This window comes from Pinus tabuliformis, chromosome 7, assembly GCF_031772625.1.
Source record: "Pinus tabuliformis cultivar Carrire ecotype Pingquan chromosome 7, CPIR1, whole genome shotgun sequence".
Lineage (NCBI taxonomy): Eukaryota > Viridiplantae > Streptophyta > Pinopsida > Pinales > Pinaceae > Pinus > Pinus tabuliformis.
Window position 1 is genome coordinate 1,263,256,518 of NC_142293.1, and position 24,239 is coordinate 1,263,280,756.

The window sequence follows — 24,239 nt, forward strand, 5'->3', positions numbered from 1 at the left end:
GAAAAATTTAAATAGTGATTACTTGGTCTGAATTTAAATACCTTTCATTCTTTTTCAAGTTGTGCATACGCATCTTGTTTACTTGCTTGACACAAGGCCTTCTTCAACTTTGTTGTAGTTTAAATAGGTAATTGCACTCCTCTAGAAATTGCCTCCATAGAATACTTTACTTCTTGTAATGTTCGTCCTGGGTCACAAAACCAATCAATTCGTTTTGTCAAATTTCTATTGCGGTTAGTCAATTTCTTCAATTTTATGGGGGAATTTAAATGTGTATTAACGAATATTATAAAGTGCTGAAATATGCGATTAAATACAATTTGAAAGTAATTTTATGTTATATTTTGATAGAGATATACCATAAATTATTATTTTTTTAATGTCAAAGCATTTCCTATTCATTTTCCATTCTCCATTTTGCGGGACTAAGAATGGGATGGAAAAAGATCTGATCCGAAGAATTGGTCGAGTGGAATAAACATAAAGTTAAAGCTGTGATCAAAGTAATAATGATTATATATTTACTGGGTCACAAAACCAATCAATTAATATAGCAACACAATTTGATTTTGGGAAAATGGACTTCTATATAATGGGTTTCCACGTCCTTACAACCATCTTGCAAGCAATGATAAACACCATCATTATAGCCATAAAAAATTCTTGATGCCTCTCCACCTTGCGGGTAGTGATAAAGACCTTCAAAAATGGTATTGTAAGTCTTAAAATCAGGAAAGATGTCATTAAAACCCATCTCATCCAACAAATGGTCAACAAAATCTACTTGGATTGGGATTGCACTGCAAGATACGCCAATCATTGTATTATAAGTGGGAAAATCAAGTGCAATACAATTTTGCCTCATAAACTCCCAAAGTCAATAAGCATCCTTCATGTTCTTATGCTGGTAAAGGATTTGCAGTGTATTTTGGAAGAAGGTCAGATCAGGAAAACACTTCATACTACTCATCGTGGTCAGATACCTCAATGCCTCTTCAAATCAAGAGCCATTAACTAGAATGCTCAAGAAGGCATTATAAGCCGATATGTTGTTCGGCAACCATCCGATGCAGCTAAAAATTTCTCCAAACATGATTCTAGCATTAAACACATCTCCTACGATCTCTCATCCCTCCAGTAGAAATGAAAATGTGTCAGCAACTAGGGTGATCCTCACCTTCATCCTATCAAGGAATTTGGTTGCCTCTTTCACCTGATTGTCCCTGCACAACGCATTGAGAAGACAATTTAGTGCAACGACATCCTATCGGAATCCATACTGCTCCATCACCTCGAATGTCATCCTCTCCTCCTCAACCTTACCGGCCTGCACATAATTCCCAAACACATAGGAGAATGTTTCCATGGACAGGATCCCCTCGTTCTTCGTTACCTTGATTCAATCCATATCACATCAAACATTTTTTTTTTTTTTTTTTAACACTAGGACAATCGGTAACTAGTGAGAGTTATCCTCGGCAGGCCCAGGATCAAATCCAACTGGCTGCCACTATAAACCTAGGCTAGGTGCAGCAACCTACAAGCCACACATAGCAAGAACTTATGCCTCAACAAGAGCCGAGACGTCCACTCTGGGGTCGCCTACTCTTCTAGCCAAGACACAACAGGCCATGTACTCAATGAGATTTGAACCTCCGTCTCATGGGTTTCACCCAATGAAACTTACCGTTAAACCCCATATCACTGTACTTTTTCTTTGCGGAGCAAATCAACAAGAAAATTAAATGCGAGGGGTTGTGCTTCCTCCCAAGTTTCAAGCCAACCCAAAGAATTTTTTTTTATGGCATCTATGCTAGTCCCATAGGAAAATTTGAGCACATCCTCCACAAACTAGACTAGAACCCCAAGCCGCAACTCTTTAAATCCATTTTCAACACCCCTTTGGGGCCGACTCTTCAGCTCACAACCATTTCAATCGACATCATTCAAGGATATTGAGAGGGGTCCAAACTGGGCTCTTTTGGGGCTTGAGGTGACAGTGGTGAGTGAAACGGGGGCTTCATGGAAGGGGCACCATGGAATTCCATAAGAAATATAAATAAAAGGATAAAGGATCAATATTGTTTTTAGCTCTTCCTGCATTGTTTGTGAACCAAGATTCGATGTAACTATTCATATTGGCTTTATCCATCATCAATCGAGAGAGATTTATCCCCAAACCAACTTCAAAAATTCAATTTCTCCCAATTCAACATCCTGCTATTATGATTTCTTATTGACAGCACAACTTCAAATCCTATGAACTCAAACACCGCAAAATTCTATATGTTCAAATCTTACGTTACTGTTTTATATATACAAAGACATAATTAGGGCAAGTTCCAAAAAAGTGAAAAGTCCCCTTACGAAGTTGGCGGCATGAAAATGAACTTTTATTATGCGTTAATATAGTGTTTTGATTTGCGGTACCCCACATTTTTCCCGCCAACATTTCCTTCTTTTCACAATCCTAAAAGCCCCAAGGTACCTTCGATGCATTCCCAGGGATTTATTGGGCAAGGTACTTTGGATTCATTCCCATGGATCTATTGGGCATTCTATTTTAGGAAGGATTTTGGTAAAATAGAGGGACCATTTAAACATTCTATTTTAGTGATTACTTTTAGCGAGGTTTTTTTTTTTTTAAGTTGGTTATTATTTTAATTCGGTGAACTTTTTTTCTTGGTTTTTCTGGTATATGAGGTAGTTACTATTAAGCTGGCGATGCTTGTTTTTTTTCCAAAATGGAGGGACCATTCAAACTTTCCATTTTAGTGATTGCTTTTAGCAAGGGTTTTTTTTTTTTTTAAGTTGGTTATTATTTTAAGTTGGTGATCTTTTCTTTTTAGTTTTTCTGGTATATGAGGTAGTTACTATTAAGATGGTGATGGTTTTTTTTTAATTATATTTATACGAGGGTATAATTATAATTATATGAGGGTGTGTATTTTTTAGTGAATTTAATTTAATTTAATTTAATAATTTAAGGTTGGTATGTGGGTATTTTTGGGTTAGCATAATTTGTTTTGATTAAATAGTTTATTTTTATAAATCAATCTAGATTTATTTTAGCTTCTGATTTACCAAGTGTTTATCTATGTGTATATATATATATATATATATCCTTACATGATAATAATACTATTGGCACTATTAATCTCGAGCCCAAAGCCAATGGTAAATTGACTATTTTACCTCACACAAAATCACTTCCTCGGCTTCAAATCTAGTACTGGCCATTCTTCAAACAACCATAGTGATCTCACTGACCCTACATTGGTTCTACTACTTGCTCATGAAAAATGATTTTTTCAAATACAAGTCCTAGGGGATTCCCTCCTCATGTTACAATGGATGAAAGGTGATGTTGAGTTAAGAAAATTCTTGTTACAACCCTTGTTTCAAACTTTCAAGACATCAATAAATTGCAATTTTATTTTATTCACGTCACCTTCATTTGTGTATATAGGGAAAATAAAAAGGAATCTGATAAGTTATCCAAGGGTGGCTTGGAGCTGCAAGAAGACACTTAGGGGATCAAAGAATCCCAACAGAAGAAAATAATAATAATAATAATAATAATAATAATATTATTATTATTATTATCATCAATCCTGGTTTTAGAATTCTGAGTGTGTCTAAGCTAAGCTACCATGAAGACCTTAAATAATTTTTTTGAATACTACAAAGAGAAAATGTGTGGTTTATGTTGATGCTTCTACTGCACTATGGTACTAATGTTTCTTTATTATAACTACTGATATAGAGACACCATAGCCCCTAGAACAACAATAAATTCTTGTACCTTTTTAATTTTTAGCTATACACTGATTTCACAATCAACCAACCTCTTTTCAGAATTGTACCTCTCAGTCTCTTCAAACATTGACTTGACATGGATGGATTATGGAGATAGTAGTTATGGTATTCTGTTCATGCATTTTTGTTATCCCTCTAATAAAATTACACAATATTTTCTTATGGCCCCCAAAAAAATAGCTACAACGAATTATGTATTCTTCACACTTGAAATACTAGGCAAAAATTATAGTTGTACTTCTGATATCACTTTCATTCCAACTTTTCACCCAGAAGCTTCCTATTGTTTCATGCTATTAGCTACATTGATAAATAATAATTTCTACAATTGAAGGATCCTTTACGTTGACAACAAATTTTATATATGAATACACTATGATAATTAAAATTAAAATTCCTTCTGTGGAATTGAGGTAATCATATTTGAAAGTTACAAACAGTTTAAAGGACAACACACAATGTATTTCCAATGGGTAGTTGATTTCCAACATTCTGCAAGGATGTTAGATATGACAAGTTAGCATTAATTGAGATACCATACACTCCTAAAGTTAACATGTAACCAAAATTAATTTCCTATGGTTAAGGCAATAAATGAATAAGGAAATAAAGAACAATGAAAGGGATGAATGTATCTCAAAAATCATGAAAGAAAGAAAAATATAATAGGAATACTTCAAAGGGTTAGAAATTACCTAAGGTCAAGCCTTGCTTGAAAGGTAAAACAACCACTTAACTTGCTTAAGCACCATCATATGTATTGGGAAAATCTCTTTAAATGTATGGTTAGAATAAGTGGTGCCTTGCTAATGAGATAACTTTTAGTTTCCATTCACTTCAGGTTCTTTTTTCGTTGACTTATTTTCTCCAATCTATTACATCCTTTCCCAATTGACATAAATTTTTGGAGCTGCAAATTACTTCCTCCCAAATTTATTGAACTTAAATCACCCTCTGCCACTAATCTTGTAGAAGTAGGTCTTTCATCTAGTTTGATCCCATCAATTTATGAAATGTATTTAGCCCCACAAATCCCTAAAACATTCTAGTTAGAATAACCCTCTGCTTGACTACATGAAGCCCCTTGAGCATAGGAACCATTTATCATTATAGCATAACACTGGCTAGGACACGGTCTTTCCATATAGATCCCCTTCTAATTTGATGCACTTTCTTGTTAGATGGTTCACCATTGTCTATATCATTGAAACTAGATAGAAAATTAGTTTGTTGACCTTGAGTTTCGATCTCACTATGGGCATTGTATCTTCTCTTCTTGACAACTCCATTGCACATTTTCTGCCTAAGGACGTGCATAGCTCGTGCTTTGATAGTGTTCTGAGAAGGACCGACTTGGGTCTTTTTGAACTTGTCACATCACCTCTCTTGTTCATTTACCCCAACCATAAAATAAATTACACAGTAGATTCCATCACAATTATTTAGTCAATTCTCATTGCTTCATCATATTTTCCTAATTCGAACTATCCAATGCACTATTTTTATAGAGGAGAGAGTGTTAAGGCTCCCCTCCTGCAACTCTGCTCTATTTTCCTGTTAATGGAATGTTATCGGCCTAGATTTCCCATCAATCCTCCTTGGCCATACCCTCTTAAATTTGAGGGTAAAATGAAATTCCAAATGAGAACGCCCCAAAAATTTTACCATAATGTGAAAAAAAAATATTCGAATAAAACAAATATTTTGATTTTTTAAAGTTATCAAAGGTTATAAATGTTTTAATATTTTTTACAAATAAAGGTAGTTGAATTTGCAAGCTATTTTTTTCTCAAATTTTTAGTTTTATTTTTTTCATTGTATATGTCTAGTCTAGATCCATTTTAACTTTGGACCGGACTGAGAGGGATCAAATCTCTTTTCACTCTAAAAGAGAGGTTTTCACCTTAAGAAATATTTTATTCCTCCTTCTTGGCACTTGGTAGATCTAGAGTTAAGATGGATCTATATCGGTTTATTTATTAATTATAGTTATAGTTATAATTTATTTATTTATTTTATGGAGTCAAAATGTTAAAGAGGACATCACAACATCTCTACCATGGGAGAGTAATTCAATAATTATGGAGAGACCCTATAGGCCCATCGAAAAATTGTAGACGAAGAAAGTTGTGTGGAGTTTCTGACTAGAGTGAGGCATAGTTTTGACAAAGAGTGAATGGGCTCTGGATAATGTTAGGCTCTCATATCCTTGTCAAAATGAAAAATAAAATTAAATGATAACCATGGGATTTTTATTCACAAGATGTATATTTTTTAAGTACAAATATCATCACCGTGATAAACCCTTTGAAGACACACAATTACCCATCAAATGTGTTTTTTTCTAGATGAGATGTTGGTTTCTTACTATCATACCCACATGAAGGAGGAGGAGTTGGTCGATTATGCATTAGAGGAGGGGTTTTTCAACAAATTTGTGTTAGCGCAAGGATTTTATCCATTCATATTTGGAAGTTAGATCGAAAGGTCGAAATGCCTTGGTTTTCAGACTTACCAGGTCTTTAGAAAAGTTAATAATTTGATAGGGCTGTCATCTAGAGATACAAAAGCCCTAACCCCTACTCCAATTGTGCATTGTTCAGGTCCTCTAGTTTCAGCCAACACAGGGCTCGAGGCCATTTGAGAGGGGATACAAACTCTTCTTGGGGTTCTCTATCTTTGATTTTGGTTTCCCTTTCATCCTAGATATCAAAGAAAGACATGAAATGTGTTATGACTTTCTTAGCGTTTTCAGAAGTTTCAGAAGTTACGACTTTCTCTGATTTTTTTTTTTCTTATACTTCATCTCAAGAGTCATGGCCCTTGCCCTCCTTGGATGAAGTGCTGAAGGAGATCCTTGCTAAAGGAGATCCTTTCCCTGACAGAGAAGGAAGGTCAAACTGATGTTGAGAATATCTGAATCCATTTGTAGTGTTAAAATTTATAGACAAAAGGTTATTGATAATTTTAACATTGTAGATGGATTTGGAGACCCCTTGATCCAGGTGGATGTTGGTGACCACCCGCCTATTCCACTTGGACACCCACCACTTCCTCTTTCAGTTTTCTAGTTTCCTTAATTGTAGCATAATTTACTATTTTTAGCAGTTTTTCGTGTCCTGAACTTCCAGAGTTGTTTTGAGGCCCTAAATGACATTTTTTTTTGGCAAAATGCATATGGTGATTTCTAAAAATATTTCATTAGTAGATGTAGTCCTTGGAAAGATCTTTCCAATGAGGTATCATACACATCAAACAGAGATAATATGACCAAGTTATGACCCCAGGAAGTTGGCTTCCTAACTAATCCCAATGGGGCCCATAAACTCTTGGTGTTACATCTCCTCGGGTTAGGGTTTTGGTTGTTTAGGTTTTTCTCTTATTGTTCAATAATAAAAATTCCCTTGAGCCTCATTGTAAGTCAGTTCAGAGGCATGTAGCTGCCACATCCCTTCTAATAGATAAGTTACCATCGTCCAAGCTAGTCTTATTTCCATTCTATTTGTAAGCATATTTTATTATTTTATATTAATGAAATGAAGTGATATTTCTACTACATCTCTATATTTATGGTTATATCTGTAATTTGTTGCGTTCCTTTTTAAATCTGGATCAGTGGTATCAGAGTGGTCTGCTCTTTCTCTGTTTTTCTTTGCATGTCCCCAACGAGGTCAGGATATAAGGATTTAGGGCTTGAACTAGTTGAACCTTTGTAAGAAAAACCTTGAAAATCCTGACGGCCTACCATGGCGAATGAAAATAAAGATGAGGGGGTAGGATAGCCTATCAAAATATTGCCTGAAAAAGCCCTCAAGCAACAAAGGAATGTAATGATGGACAACTTTGGCCAGATCCTTCAGTGGCTACCCAAGGGTGATGCATCTACTTCCAGTAGCTACTCTAGGAGTACCACACCCTTTAAGGTACAAGTTAGCTTTGACATTCCCATATTTGAGGTTCAGATAGATGCAGATGTTGTAGATAAATGGTTGAATATTTTAGAAGGATATTTTTCTGTTCATGATTTTTCCATCCAGGAAAAGATCACTTTTTCACTTCTCAAAGCCACCCCCCATGTCAAGGACTACTGGGAAACCTGCTGCGAGTAGAACGATGGAAGTACGGACTCACGGTTTTTAGCCACACCCACTTGGAATTCATTCCAGGATGCCATCAAGGAGCCGTACCACCCTATCGGAAGCTATGAAGATAAATACATAAAGTGGACCATGCTGCGGCAAGGAAGGGACCAAGATGTGTCAGAGTTTACCAATATTTTTCATACCCTTCACACAAACATGGTTATTAAGGATCCTAAGTGGCATTTGGTACTCAAATACCACAGTTTCCTACACAGGTATATCCAGGATGAGATGGAGTTACTAGACATCTCCTCACTTATCACGGCGTACTGATATGCTATCAAGATCGAGAAAAAGTTTAAACAAAATAAGCGAGACTTTGGATTTGTGAATCTAAAGAAAAAAGGACAAAGTCAAGGTGAGGTGACCCAAGACAACTCGTTGAAGAAGCAAGAAAGAACACCACCACGAAGTCAAAGAAGGACACAAGAAAGTGGTGTGAGATCCATAAGAGCCCCACTCACAACACAAGTGGGTGTCGGGCCAAGCAGTCACTAGTGGCCGAGTTGAAGGCTTCAGAATCATATGCATGTTCCAACCCTAAGTCAGAACCTGACAAGTAGAATGACAAAGGGAAGAAGATTATTAATGCAGAGCCCAGCTCCATTGTTTCCACTGCCAAGATCTAGAAGAATGAGCCTGAAGATCTAGAGGAGGGGGAGCATCTTTTCCACTCGAAGGGTTCGCCGTTACAATTCATTGTCGATAGTGGCAACCAAAAGAACCTCATTTTAATAGAGTTCATGAAGTGATTGGGCCTACTGACCATACCACACCCATAGCCATACAACATTGGGTGGCTTAACCAAGGAAGAGATCTCTAAGTTAGCCAGCAGTGCCGCCTTCCCTACAACATCAAGCCCTTCACATATGAGGTATTGTGTGATGTTGCTCCTCTTGAAATTTGTGATGTATTATTAGGACAACCATAATTGTGGGAGAGAAATGTTTTATATGAGTCTAGACCTTGCTCTATGATTATTTCTTTGGGTAATACGTGATACAAGATACTAGAGGTAGCCCCACCTACCACCACCTCTTTGATCTCTACCAAGAAATGCAGTAAGATCATCTCCCAGACTAGAAAATTTATTTTCTTTCTGGTTCACTCTCAAAGTAAGGGGATGATCATAGCCACATCCATGGCCCCTGGGAAGGGTTCCTCCACACAACAAAATAAGGTGGATATGGCCATGAAAGAATACAGGGACATCTTCTCCTCACCCACAGGGGTACCATTGCACTGTCAGGTCAAGCATTCAATCGATCTGACTCTTGGAGCATCGCTACCCAACGAGCTGATATATCACCACTCCATTGTGGAAAATTCCAAGTACAAGAAGCAACATGATCAACATCAGGTGCCACACAAGTTTCACGTGGGCAGCAAAGTCTGGTTGCATTTGCAGAAAGAATGCCTTACAAGAGCCCATCGAAAGCTCAGACCATTCTGATATGGTACTTACACCATTACCAAGGTTGTGGGAAACAATTATTTGTAGCACATCATTGCTCCATTCTTTGGCTTGCACCCATTGTTCAATGTGGACCACCTTCGACCATGCTTCCCACCATTATTGGACACGTCAGAGATTGCAAAACAACTCACCGGGGACCAAGTTCAATAGAAGTTTCCCCATCTCATGGAGGAACTCAATGCAATGGGGACCATTGCTTCCTGGGGGGGGAGAATGATCCAGGTGGATGTTGGTGGCCACTTTCCTATTCCAATTGGACTCCCACCACTGCCACAATTTACTATTTTTAGCAATTTTTCGGGTCCTGAACTTCTGGAGCCTTTTTGAGGCCCTGAATAATGTTTTTTTGGCAAATTAATCTTTCCAACGAGGTATCATACACGTCAAACAAAGATAATATGACCAAGTTACGACCCCGGGAAGTTGGCTGCCCAACTAACCCCAACGAGGCCCATAAACTCTTGGTGTTACATCTCCTTAGGTTAGGGTTTTGGTTGTTTAGGGTTTTCTCTTATTGTTCAATAATAAAAAGGCCCTTAAGCCTCATTGTAACTTAGTTCAGAGGAATGTAGCCGCCACATCTCTTCTCAGAGATAAGCTACCATCGCCCGAGTTAGTCTTATTTCCATTCTGTTTGTAAGCATATTTTAGTATTTGATTTTAATGACATGAAGTGTTATTTCTCCTGCATATCTGTATTTATGGTTATATCTATAATTTGTTGTGTTCCTGTTTAAATCCAGATCACCCCTTTTATGGTAAATTTTAGGCGCGAATTTTAGCTCAAGGGCGAAATTTAAGGGGTTTTTCATTTTAGAGGGGCGAATTTTTTATAAAACACCCATTTCATATATTTAGCCCAACTTTTATTTAAAAAATAATTATTTTTTTCATTTTAGCCCCAAAAAAAGGGGCAGATAAACTATGAAAAGACTCATTTGACCCAATTCGCCTGGTTTGGGAGGTTATATTCCATTACAATCGCCTGATTTTCTGCTTTGCAATGTTAAATTTGTTTGCAATCGCCCATTTTCTGGTTTGGGAGGTGGTTTGGGAGGTTCTATTTGGTCCCAATAAATAAAGTGGTGGTATGGTAAATAAATAAAACCTCTTTTTATACTTACTCCAAAGGTATGGTAAATAAATAAAAATATAAATAAACTAGAGGTATGGTAAATAAATAAAACCTCTTTTTATATTTAGTCCATAATCCTCTTTGTATTTAAGAAGGCTCAAAAAAGAGGTTTTATTTAAATGAATCCTATGGGCCAAATACCATATTTATAAAAGAGGTATGGTGAATTAATAAAAATATAAATAAATCAGAGGTATGGTAACAAATAAAACATTTTTTATATTTACTCCATAAGTCACCTTATATTTACGAACACGCAAGGGTGTAAATAAATAAAAAATATAAATATAAATAAAGTGGAGGTATGGTAAATAAATAAAACCTCTATTTATACTTACTCCAAAGGTTTGGTAAATTAATAAAAATATAAATAAACTAGAGGTACGGTGAATAAATAGAATTTTTTTTTATATTTACTCCATAAGTCACCTTATATTTATGGACACTCAAAAAATGCGTTGTATTTAGGTGAAGCCTATGGGCCAAATTATTATTAATACCATGCAAAAAAACATTATTAACCATAATATTAGTATTAATAAAAATAAAGATGGTACATGGTATTGACCCATCGTATTCACATGGAATGTAGCCTATTTAAAGGGCGGAATTAAACTAGATCCATCTTTACTCTGGATCTACTAAGCACAGAGAGGGATCAAATATTGTGATATGTAAACTAGCATAGAGTGAAAAAATATTTGATCCCTCTCAGGGCTTGGTAGATCAAGAGTAAAAATGGATCTTGTAATTTAATGTCACTTAAACATTTTATCTTTGTTAAAATGAAAGTCAATTATTAATTTTATTAATTTTTATAAATTACTAATAGTAGTTTTTAAGCTCCAGGTTTATGATAACCCATGGTATTGACCCATGGTAATACCATGGTATTCATGTGAGCATAGACTATTTAAAGGGGAAATTCTATCAGCTTATATCCATCTTAATTCCGTGTCTACCAAGTGCTGAGAGGGATAAATAGATTTCATCCCTCTAAGAGTGGTAGATGTGGAGTTAAGATGGATATAGGTTGGTTTTTATGATAATGAAGATATTAAATAGACTAAAGAAATTATATTGTAAAAAACATCTTCATTAAGATTGCTCATGGATAAAGGAGGGAGAGACTCTTGGGATTCACCTCCTAGTGTCTCTTCATACTCCTATTCTCCATTATTTAATATTTACATTATTTACATATATTTACCCAATCCCAATGATTAGGTGTCAACATTCCCCCCCTTGATTTGAAGGGGTGTTGGTGAGTCCAACCATCATTCTGAACCTTTCAAACTTTTCTCTTCCAAGCTCTTTGGTGAAGATGTCTGCATTCTGCTCTTTAGTGGAACAATGGCATAGATGGATTGTCTTGGCCTCAACATAATGTCGAATTAGATGGTATTTTGTATTGATGTGCTTCATTCGATCATGGAACTTTGGGTTCTTGGCCAAATTTATTATAGAGGTGTTGTCAATCATGAGTGGAGTTGAATGCACTTGTTTCACCTGCAAATATTCCAAATTTTTCCTGAGCCACACAATTTCATTTTTTGCCTTAGTTTTTGCCACATATTCTCCCTCTGTTGTGGAATATGCTGGAACTGATTTTTTGCGTGATCTCTAGGAGACAGCTCCTGATCAAAGACTCATGGCATAACCTGAAGTAGATACCCCAGTTTATTTGTCTCCATTAAAGTCTAAATCAAAGTATCCAATCAAGCTGAAGTCACCCACCTTTGTATACTTGAGTCCAAAGTCTTGAGTTCCATTCAATTTAGAACTCTTTTTGCACAAACCAATGTCCCTCACAAGGCTTCTGCATAAACCTGGAGAGGATTCCAACAACAAATGAAATCTCCAGTCCGGTAGTAGTTACGTAGTTGAGACTTCCTACAAGCTGTCTATACTTTGTTACATCCTCAAATTCTTTTCCTTCAAGGGATGTGAGCTTCAATTTTTGTTCCATTCGAGTAATCAAAGGATTGCACTCAACCATGCCAAAAATGTTCAACAGATCTCCAATGTACTTATTTTGAGAGAGTAATCTAAACTTCGGATGTTGAGTTACTTCAATACCAATATAGTAGTGAACATATCCCAAGTCATTCATTTCAAAACCTTTCCTCAATTCCTTATTTATGGGTGAAATTTAGCTCTCATTGTTCCCCATCATCAAAAGATCATCTACATACACCACGAGATATACAACTGTTTTTTCCAACTTTCTTGAAAAAAAATGTTACATTATCAAGATCATAATGTTTGAAGTTGAGTTTTAAAAGATGCTCAGTTAACTTTTCATACCAGGCTCATGGTGCTTGCTTGAGGCCATACAAGGATTTCACAAGCTTGCATACCTTTTGTTCTTGGCCCTTCACAATAAATCCTTCTCGCTAGGAAATAAAAAGCTTCTCTTTCAGATATCCATTCAAGAAAGCAATTTTTACATCCATTTGATCGACTTTCCAACCGTTCTGAGCCACCAAGGAAAAGAGTGTCTAGATGGTAGCCCATTTTGTTGTGGGGGAAAAAGTCTCCTCATAATCGATCCCTTCCTTTTGTGCAAATATTTTTGCCACAAGCTTGGCTTTGTGCATGCAAACCCACTTGCAGCCAATTTGTTTGGTTCCCAATGGAGGATCAACCAACTTCCAAGTGTCATTCTTTATCAAGGCATCATATTCCTTCTACATCACTTCTTTCCATTCATTATGAGAAGCGACTTTTTTAAGGGAAGTTGGTTCAAAATTTGTAGACAAATTCAGTTCACAATCATAAGAAACATCCATATCAACAGGTGAATCAGAATCATCTACATCACCTCCATTTTTCCTGGTTAAATTTCTTGTTCCTATCTTTCCAACCTTGTCAGGATGAACACTTTCAAGTGTCTTTGTTGGCCATTTGGAGGACCTTTTTGAGATGGCCCAGGCTGCTCAGTTGACTGACTTGGGATTGAATCAAGATTTTGTCTCCTAATTCTTTCAATCAAATCACTCAAAGTATCATCAATAGCTAGAGATTCATGTGGGGGAGAGAGTTCTTTAGAAGAAGATTCCACAGATTGATCTAGTATAGGAATTCCCCCTTCAAGATGTGGAATCTGATTATCAAATTCTTGAAATGATTTTGCATGTCTGAATCTATCCAAGCGATCAAGCTGTTGCTCAACAACATTGTCAGGTTTGGAAGATTCAAGAAAGATTATGTGTCTAGACACAACAAACTTTTTATTAACTTCATCATAGAGACAATATGCTTTGGAGGTATTTGAATACGCCATGAAGATACACTTACAACTCCTTGCACCAAGTTTGTTTCTTTGTTCTTTTGGTATCAAGGCATAACAGGTGGAACCAAACATCTTGAGATGCTTTATCGAAGGAATGTGGCCATACCACATTTCATAAGGAGTCTTGTTTCGAATAACATTAGATAGACATCTATTCTTTACATACACAACACATAGAATTGCATCAACCCAAAACATAAATTTTACATTCTTAAAAAACATCATGGAACGTTCCATATTTAAGATTGTCCTGTTCATTCTTTCAACTACTCCATTTTGTTGGGGATTATAAGGCACAATTGTTTGATGTTTGATCCCATGCTAACGAAGATAGTTTTCAAATTAATTTGAAGTGTATTATTTTCCATCATTAGTGCAAATAGATCCAATATGAGATTGTGCATCATTTTCAACCCATTTATGAAAGCTCTTGAATGTTTGAAAAGCATCAGATTTGTTCTTCAATAAATAAACCCAACACATTCTGGTGTAGTCATCAATAAATGTCATCATATATTTGTTTCCATTTGCAGAAGGAACAAGCATTGGACCACATAAATCTGAGTGAATGAATTCAATTTTTCTATGTGCTCTGGAATGTGAATCATGAAAAGACTTTTTTCTAAGCTTTCCTAGAATACAAGCATCACATTGCTTAAGTTTCCTATGAATTGTAGGCAAATGAGTAACACCATTTTTCTTCAACAAGTGAAGGTTGTCATAGTTCAAGTTCCCAAACCTAGCATGCCATAAAAGACTTCATGGAAATGTACCTTCATCATAATGAGAATTGTATGAGAAATTTTGTGCACGAGCAGAGGTACCTTGCAACTTCAGAAGTCTTTCTTCTTCTATCCTTGTCATGAAAACTGAGTGATCTTATGCTTTTCTGACTTCAACCTTGCCATCAAACATATGAATGGAGTGTCATTTCTGGTGGACAACAAGTTTCTCCTCAGCTCCTGGAGATATAAAATATCATCTAAAAGAAAGTTTGGAAGATCATGCAGTTTGAGCTAGATTGTGTCAATCCCTGATGGCATGAGTTTTGATTTGTCTGTAAAGTATACTGCTCCATCAATGTTGTCAGTAAATTATTCAAAAAAATCTCTTCTAAAATTCATGTGGCAATTTTCTCTTGAATCAAGCAACCAATCATTTTTCCAAGAAGCAAGTGAAGCATTGAACAAGTCTTCAGTTACTCCAATATTACAATGTGCCACAACATAGTGAGTAGATTCAGGTGCTTTACCTTTCTCTTTGTCATTGGTTTTACCTTTGGATTGATTTCTTTCCTGCTCAATTCTGTCCTAAGACAACTTACATGTATATGCATCATTTCCATCTCTATTGAACCGTATGCAATGAAGATCAGACTTTTCCCTTGAGGGTGTCTACCCCCCTACCTATGAAATTTCTTCTTCCTCTTCCTCTTTGACCACCTCTTCCTCTAGAAGAATCTTAAGCATGGTTATTCCCTCTATGTGAAAGACACAAAACTTCTTCAGAAGACTGAGGAGTTGTCTTTTTCCCAAAATATTTCTCTCTTTCAACAAATTTCTTCACAAGGGAGTCAAAGGTAATCCCTTTGAGGTTTCCAGTTGCTTGCAATGACCTAAGATAATTTGAATAAGTGGGATAAAGTGCCTTGAAAAAATCTATAAGAGGAATGTATAGTTGAACATCAATGGTTTTGATATCATGCATAATAGATCTTACCTCTGATGCTAAAGCAAGAGGATCATCATTTTTCAATTCAAGACTGAACAATTTAATCATCAATTGGACAACTTCAAGTTCAGAGTGTGATTCATAGAGTTCCTTAAACTTCTATAAGGCTTCAAAAGAATTTGAAAATGGTGAAATGTGGAAACTCACCTCTTCATTACATATGTTTCAATCAAGGCATAGGCCTTGCTATTCTTGTTTTCCCAAATGACGATCTCCTTATATGAGGTGGGCTTTGTAGGTTCATTATCTCCTTCTCTGATACAAACTCCTTTCCAAAACTCATTGAAAATGAGAGTATGTTTTATTTTTCTTGACCATTCAGGATATTTCTATTTTCTTGAGAGAACTACTCCAACTATAGATATCAATGAATGCATTTAAAGATGTGTACAGAAGAAGAAAAAAAATCGCACTTCTGGCGGCAAAAAAGGCACTTATGGTATCAAATTTTGTTTAAGTTTGGAAAACAATAGTGAGGAATATATCATAGTTATTACTAGGGGAGGTGTTGTATGGGGAAGGGGTTATATAAGGGAGGTATTAACTGGACATGTGAATGGAAAGTCCAATGGACAAAGGAGGAAGTATTGTATGCGTTATTAATTGTGGACCAGTGGTATTAGAGGCTGAATATGTGGACCAGCAGTATTAGAGGTTGACTATGGATACCAGTGGTATTAGAGGTCGTCTGTGGACCATAACGCAGAGGAACGTATTAAAGAAGTACTATTAGGCAGTTAATGTATGATTTTGTGATGCCACGGGGAGAGGAGGTAATGAACCAAGAAAGGTTCTTTCGGGATTTGGAGTGGTATGGAAGTGTGGTTTTGTTGGAGGTGTGTCGGACAGGCAACATGGATATATTAACACTAACATGGACGTATGAAAATTGTGGCACCAGAGTGGTATACGAAACTATGGTAAGAGGCGGATTTACCACCTGTGCATATGAACCATCATTCAGAGGGGAGTTTTCGATTGTGTGTTATGTATTACATAGTGTATGGGAGAGATATAATAATGTAATAGAGGTATATAACAGTGCAATGGCACAATTGAATAATGTAATAACATTCAACGTGATAGAAGGAGGTGCGTAAAAAAAAAAACGAAACTTGGAGTATTGGGAGAAACCACAATACAACGTGGATGGGGAGGCGATATAATCCAATGTTCAAAGTCACATCGTATCAAATACCAAAAATGAAATGTAAAAACAACAAGAGTGAGATTCAGCGTATGGCAGAGGACTGGTGCCTTGATAACTAGTTGCATAGTGATATGAACCAGCATTCAACATTCAACATATCACAACCGGGTAACGCAACATTCATTTTCCATACCAAAAAAAATGACATACCACATATAATTCACATTTCACGTAGCATGGAGGAGGCCCACCACACCTTGAAGTTATGTCTGCAGAACAGTAGTAGTGAATTTTCATTGAGTTTGAAAATCAAATTAGTAGGAGCTTCAACACACTGAAGATTTTAATACCCCAGCAAGTATGGTAGCATATTTAACCATAGAGGTCAATGCATATGGGAGAGGTCGCAACGTTTAGTAAACCATTCAATAGGAGGTATTATGACCAATACAACAGAGAGGAATTTTAAAAATGATTGCTATTAAAATTGACTGTGGAGAGGGGAGCGAAGAGATTTAAATGGTAGAACATAGGTGGAAGTCTGTAGAATATAGGTAGGACAGAGGTAGAGAGGGAGTTATAACAACAAGAAGAGAGCCAAAAATAGAGGTTGGGATCTGTGTTCTGATACCATGTCAGGCCAGGTGGTAACTCTTCAAATGAAATTGTGTTTCTTCATTAAGATTGTTCATGGATGTATATAATGAGGGAGAGACTCTTGGGCTTCACTTCCCAGTGTCTCTTCATATCCGTATTCTCCATTATTTACTATTTACATTATTTACATATATTCACCCAATCCCAATGATTAGATGTCAATAGTGTTCATTGTTCTTGAATTCCCCTTTTTCCCACCATAGTCTGTGTTTCAGCAATTTATTAAATGCATATCATCCAACCAAAAAATTCAAAAAAATAGTATATGACACTAATTGTAATACATATATGTCTAATATGATAATATCAATTTAATATACAATAAAAATCATATGTATATACCAAGAAAATTTAAGTGGATAGTGTTTTAACTAGAATTCAATGAAATGCAAACACTGTATCTGAAGGCTTTGTATTTCCTTCTCTAAAAGGGAATGGTTCAAGATGAACTAAGTGAAGATAAATTTGGTGACAAGAAGAAAAAAAGTTAATAATAGTTGGAGTATATTAGGATGAGTTTTGAATTTCATAATGTCATAGTGGGGACTAAACCCCACTCAAACCAATTGGTCTACACCTCATGGGTTCTTGGTGATATATTTTATGCTCATACTCATTTTTTACATGCTCATATTTGTTTTAAAGATGAAGAGACATCTTTATAATCTAATGAAAATGCCTAGAACTCAACCTCTATAACTCTTGAATTCAACATTTTAGAAACGAAGGCTCAAGCTTGGCCTTATCTCTCAACAATCCACATTTTCCAGTGATGAAAGATTGACCTTATCGCCAAAATATTTACATTGTGAATTAATAGAGGACTTGACCTTTATTGTTTAAGGATTTGTTGATGATCAGGAGCTCAAAATTTGTCAAAAATTCAAAGTGTCATAATATTGATAAGCTTAGCTTCAGGTCGAAGAGCTCATCATTTTGAATCCAACAATGCGAATTTAACCCAAATCTGAGCTCGTATGCAGAAGTTAGAGTAGGTCAAAGTTTAGGGTTGACTTGATGATGGATTGGGTGATATGGCAAAGCCCTTCAGCGAATGAGGAGGCACCAAGTGGCAGGACACCTTTGGCCACTGCAAATCGCATATCGAAGCAAAAGGCAAGTCGACATTAAATAATCAGCCCCCGGCACAGAGCAGGTTGCGATGCGATGCGATCACAATCACATATCGCATAATGTTAAGAATCGACCCCTGACACAGTCAGGTTTGCGATGCGATGTATCGCAATCGCATATTGCACTTGGTATCCGCCAATATATATGTGTCACCATCGATAACGCCAATTTCAATTTGTGATGGGGTAACTTTCAGACCCGATATTGTTATACGTTGTATTTTATAACCTTGACGAGTTTGGTATTATCGCAGGGTATGGAATTTGATATCCACAGAGGGAAAGTGTCTATTGCAATAGGACTGTCGGATGCGATGTTTTATGCATTAAGAGTTATAATCTTGGCAGGTCCGTTTTATCGCAGAAGGAAAGTTGGTTTGATACGCCGAAGGTTTAAGCACCAATTACAATTGCGATGGGGTTCCCAAATGCGATATGTTGTATGTTGTATTTAATCATCCTAGTGAGTCCACAGAGCGCTTGATGTAAGGGTCTGTATGTCGATGGACTTCGTTGTTTCCAATATCAAATAGGGTTATGGAACCATAGCCTTAACCATTGGACCACCACTCTGCATGTGACCACCCAGCCCTTAACCACGAGATAGGCGAGAAAGATGGCGAGACCGCTAATTTCAGCAAAACTTCCAGTTTTAACTACGGATAATGAATTTAACTAGGAGTAAGCCAAATTTGGAGGAGAAAATTGTGGGAAAGCTGGCAGAAATCATAACTAAGGCAATTTTTGACCAAATGGGTTACAAAAAGAGGCTAAATTTCCATTTTTTGGGAATTATGAACTAATTGGAACATATTTTAGGATTAAAGGTCACTTTTGGACATGCTTTTTGAAAAGTGAAGCCTATGGGTGCTCTAGTCAACGAGAATGTTCATTCAGTTTATGGAGGAGTATGAAGATGGAGATGACCTTGCAAGGGTCTTCCAGCCTCCATGTGCTTTCTACAACAACCATTACAACAGTGTTGTAGCTTTATTTCTTCTTTGCTCTATATGTGTATGGAGAAAGAGACTTGTTTAAGTACTTCAAGTGGATTGTTGTATTGTTTATGCTCTTAGTAGTTGGAGTATGGGGTTTTGATTTTAGAGCCCTTTTTTTTATTGTTTCATTACTAACTGTAGGTTGTCATATGTTTAGAGTGAGAGTTCTTTGCAGAAGAATGTTTCCTTGAAGGGGAAATTAGCCACTCTTTTTGTCAGCACACTTATGTACTCTTTAACATTGAAGAATTTTGAGCATAATGAGAAGGGGTCATACCTTTAGAGTTGATCTAGGGAGATGTAGCCCAAGAGGGGTGAACTCATTTATCAATGGCTGGTGTATTATTGCTTGATACATGCTTCCATTTAGTGTTTTATTTTCATCTTTTAAGTTTTCTTCATGAAACTAACATAAATAAAAACACATAAATTCATTATTTTACTTGCTATTTTGGATTCAAACCTCAAGCACATTTTTATATTCAGAAGAGGGGAATTAGCACAACATTACTATACCCCAATTCAGATCAAGTTAGTATCAGAGGTATGGTTTTCTTTTTGCAAGGAGGAATTGACTGTTGTTTGCAAGTGAATGTGTTTTGAAGCTCATTGAGGAGAAGTTTTTGGAAAGGAGAGAAAGATTGTTAAACCTCTACCACCAAGTTCTAACTCAAATTGCAGTAGAAGCTTCAAGCAAAGCATGTCCCAAGGAGGAGAGCCTGCAAGAATGTCAGAGGATGTAAAGGCTTTCTTAGACATGGCAAAAATGGTGAAAGTCCTCTATGAAGAGAGGAATGCCAAATTGCAAGGTGAAAGCTCTAGACCTCCAAGAGGAGAATGTTCTCCCAGGGAAGAAGGTAACAATAATGGTGATAAACCACCATCTTCTCCACAATCTTCATGTTTTTCTACAACTATTATGCAAGATGCTAGTGTAGAAAGTCCTTCAGAGAAGGTAGATGGACAAGTTTGTACCTTTTGTCCACATGATGTGGAATATGAGGTTCTATCAGCACTCAAATCCGAGGAGTTGAAAGAAGAGAGCCGAAGAGTCCAAGAGGACACGTCTCGAATCAAAAGGTATTTTGAAAACATCTTCATGTGTGAATTGAAAGATGAAGCAAATGGTAAGAATTTACATGCTTATTCCTTATGTGAAAGTATTGACATAAGTTTATTTGCATCCTTTGAAAAACACAGTAAAGGCATTGGATCCCAACTCTTGACCAAGATGGGTTACAAGGGAGGAGGCCTTGGCATAAACTAGCAAGGCATTAAAAATCCAATTGCAGTGAAGAGGAGGCCTAAATATGAAGGCTTAGGCTATGTTGCAAAATAATAGTGGTCTTCTAGCGACATTAAATGGATATCATGTTCATTTTTTTGTAAGAAAGGACATGAGGAGACAATATGTTGGGAGTTGCATCCACAAATGGTTCCCGCTTGGTTCCTCAAGCATAAGGAGGACTTATAGTGCATAACATCTCCAAAGGGAGATGTAAAAGATGAAGAAGAAGGAAAGTCGAGTTCTTCTTGCCACGCAAGTTCCTCATGCAGGCAGCGTAAGCCAAAGGACAAAAAATAGAGGTATAATCGTTTTGTTAATTCGAATGTTGTTCATGATGGAAAAAAACATGCATATTTGAATAACATGTTGAGGAAAATGTTTCCATGCACCTTTTTCCTTTCATATAACCATTTTATAGATAAGTACGATAAAAGGAAAGAAATCATCAGGAAGATGTTTATGTCTACTGGAATTGAGACCAAAAGGAGAAAACCTCATCCAAGAATAAAGGCAAGTGAGATGAGAGGAGCTTAAAAGAACTTCTATACTCACTACAATATCAATGGACATTGGGACAAGAAGCGTTGGAAATTGTTTCCACAACTTTATTTTGGTAAGCGCAAGAAAATCATGCGAGGACCATAAGAGGAAGCGACAAAAGAAGAAGTGTTGCAAGCTGTGACCATCCCTGAAGTAGCTTCAGAAGAATAGAAAGTTCAAATAAAGGGTTCATTCACCTGGTTGGGTAAGAAATGGGCGGACTATTTTTCCAATTGAAGTTTGTAAATTTCTGTTTTTCACTAGTTGCGTATCCCCATAGTTGGATAATTTGTAAAAGTGATGTTCATAAATAAATCACTTATATGAAACATTGTTTTCTTTAAGCATTACAATGAGAGTTTGGCTTGTTGATAGTCAATTTGAATGGAGAAATTTGGGAGTCAAGTTTATTCCATTTTGTAAAATGAATTTCTACTTGTAGTTTGAAAAATCATTTTAAAATTGTTGTATGAGTAGCTGCAACACATTTAGTATGTTCCAAATGTGTGTAGCACTCAAGTTATACAAGTATTCACTATGTAAAGCTTGTCTGGGTTCATTTGGAAAAGTATTTTAGGATCTTATCCTTGATAATTATTTTTCAGATAAGAAATTCCAAGGTGCTCATCTTTTTGGAATTCTTCTTTGAAAGGATGTTGCTATGGATGGCCATAGTGATATGGACATGTGTCGGCTCATCGTTTATAGCTCCAATGAATAAAGGTGAAGGAGAAAGAAGGATGACTTGTAGGACACTTGTGGTGCAGACAAAGTACAGAGCAGTTGCATATTATTTAAACTTTTGGAGACCAAAGTTTTTCTAGTGGGGAAGAGTGATCAAGAGCTCAATATTTGTCAAAAAGTCAAAGCATCAAAATCTTGATAAGCTTATCTTCATATCGAAGAGCTCACCATTCTGAATCCAACGGTGTGAATGAAACTCAAATTCGACCTCGTATGCAGACGATAGAGCAAGTCAAAGTTCAGGGTTGACTTGATGACATGGCAGGATTAGATGACATGGAAAATCCCTTCAGAGAATTAGAAGGAGCTAAGTGGCAGGCTACCATTGGCCCCCTCATATCACATATCAGAGCAAAAGATAAGTCGGTGTTAAAGAATCAACCCTCGGCACAGAGCAGGTTGCAATGCTATGTGATCACAATCGCATATCACATAATGTTAAGAATATGCCCCCAGCACAGTCATGGTTGCGATGCGATATATCACAATCGCATACTGCACTTGATACCCACTGATATATATATTTCACTACCGATAATGTTGATTTTGATTTGCGATGGGAGTACTTTCAGACTTGATATTGTTATATGCTATATTTTATAACCTTGACAGGTCTGCTGCTATTGCAGTGTATGGACTTTGATATCCGCCGAGGGAAAGTGCCGATTGCTATAGGATTTTCAGATATGATGCTTTATGCATTGAGATTTATAATCTTGGTAGGCCCATGTTATCATAGAATGCAAGTTGGGTTGATACGCTGAAGGTTTAAGCATCGATTGTGATTGAGACGAGGCATATGTGATATGTTGTATTTAATAATCCTGACAGGTTTACAAAGTTCCTGATGTAAGGGTCTGTACACCTAAGGACTTCGCCAATTGCGATATCCGATAGGGCTGCGGAATCACAGCCTTAACCGTCGGACCACCACTCCGCATGTGACCACTCGACCCTTAACCACGCGATAGGCAGGAAAGATGGCGAGAGCACCGACTTCAGCGGAATTGCCAATTTTAACTACGGATAATGAATTTAACTGGTAGTAAGCCAAATTTGGAGGAGAAAATTGTGGGAAAACTGGCAAAAATCATAACTAAGGCAATTTTTGACCAAATGGGTTGCAAAAAGAGGCTAAATTTCCATTTTTTGGGAATTATGAACTAATTGGAACATATTTAAGGATTAAAGGATCACTTTTGGACAGGCTTTTTGAAAAGTGAAGCCTATGGGTGCTCTGGTCAACCAGAGTGTTGATTCATTTTATGGAGTATGAAGATGGAGATGACCTTGCAGGGGTCTTCCAGCCTCCATGTACTTTCTACAGTAGCCATTACAATAGTGTTGTGGCTTTATTTCTTATTTGCTCTATATGTGTATGGAGAAAGAGACTTGTTTAAGTACTTCAAGTGGATTTTTGTACTTGTTTATGCTCTTGGTAGTTGGAGTATGGGGTTTTGATTTGAGAGCCCTTAACTTGTTGATTGTTTCATGACTAACTATAGGTTGTCATATGTTTAGAGTGAGAGATCTTTGTAGAAGAATGTTTCCTTGAAGGGGAAACTAGCCACTCTTTTTGTTATCACACTTATGTACGCTTTACCATTGAATAATTTTGAGCATAATGAGAAGGGGTCATGCCTTTAGAGCTGATCCAAGGAGATGTAGCCCAGGAGGAGTGAACTCCTTTATCAATGGTTGGTGTATTATTGTTTGATACATGCTTTCATTCAATGTTTTAGTTTCATTTATTGAATTGAGGCTTCTGTGATCCATAATAGTTGTAAGCAGAGCTTCGGCGAAAATCACATGAGGAAAGACAATTGTCGACGTGTTTCAAACCAACCAGTGTGGTTCATCGTCAGGACAAGTTGAAAAAACAGATCCAGCTTAGCATGTTAAATAGTCTGAGCAGAGACTCCAACGGCTAAATCGACCAAAATTTTGACCTACGGACCCAGGTCAAATTACTATTCATTAATTTAATATTAATATTATTTTTAATATTAAAACATAAAATATTTTTAATGGTTAGTTTTAAATTTTTTTATTAATTTTTTTATTAATAATTATATATATATATATATATATATATTGATGATGATGATGGTTGTTAACGTCCACTGAGA

General features: G+C 36.5%; 1 pseudogene; it reads right to left on the reverse strand.

The window, feature by feature from the left end:
- Positions 1-585: 585 nt before the first annotated feature.
- On the reverse strand, positions 586-3,240 carry LOC149252018 (pentatricopeptide repeat-containing protein At3g61360-like; annotated as a pseudogene).
- Positions 3,241-24,239: the final 20,999 nt, after the last annotated feature.